The sequence below is a fragment of the Eumetopias jubatus genome, unplaced genomic scaffold, assembly GCF_037043125.1.
Source record: "Eumetopias jubatus isolate StellerSeaLion01/CBP00866 unplaced genomic scaffold, mEumJub1_p1.0 scaffold_6, whole genome shotgun sequence".
Classification (NCBI taxonomy): Eukaryota; Metazoa; Chordata; class Mammalia; order Carnivora; family Otariidae; genus Eumetopias; species Eumetopias jubatus.
In genome coordinates, this window is record NW_028274812.1 from 50,393,515 (window position 1) to 50,394,459 (window position 945).

Sequence of the window (945 nt, forward strand, 5' to 3'; positions counted from 1 at the left end):
AGCAGCAGGATATTTTGTCCAATTGCCTCCAGAGGTCACTCACCACCTTTTAAGAAAAAAAGTGTGATGAAAATAGGGTACTGTTTTGTGCAGATTTCTCTTTAGGCTAATAGGATAAAGGTTTTGTGTGAGACAATTCAGGAGAAATAAAAATGTTGATGGGCCATTTTTTTCAGTTGAAAATAAATATAGCTTTTTTTTTTAATATTTATCTATCTATTTGAGAGTGCGTGAGCAGGGGGAGGAACAGAGGGAGAGGGAGAGAATGTCAAGCAGACTCCCCGCTGAGCTGGGAGCCTGACTCAGGGACACAGGGCTCAATTCCACAACCCAGAGATCACAACCTGCGCTGAAACCAAAAGTCCCAGCTCAACCACTGAGCCACTTTTGTTTGCCCTATGTACTTTGAAAAGTTCAAAATAATACTGAAAGGATCTGACATGGGTGTCTGATGGAATTTTTTTATCTCATTAAAAATAAAAACTTAGGGGCACCTGGGTGGCTGAGTTGGTTAAGTATCTGCCTTTGCTCAGGTCATGATCTTGGCGTCCTGGGATGGAGCCCCGCATCGGGCTCCTTGCTCAGCGCGGAGCCTGCTTCTCCCTCTGCGTGCCGCTCCCCCCGCTCGTTCTCTCTCTCTCTCTCAAATAAATAAATACAATCTTTTAAAAAAATAAAAAAGTTAAAACTTACTGATTTTTAAATTTCCTTTTTTAAAAAATATTAGAATTTCCTTTAACGGGGTTCATTCTAACATTCAAGACTATAGGACTCTGATCTGCCATCATAATGGTCTCCTGTGCTGTTTTGATAAGATAAAATCTTTGCCTTACTGTACTGTTATTAGCCAAAATTGACTTATCAAGAGAATAAAAACAAAGCAACCCAAAGTGAGAGATTGGCTACTGTAGGCTCAAATAGAAATAGACTATCATTTCTTAAAGT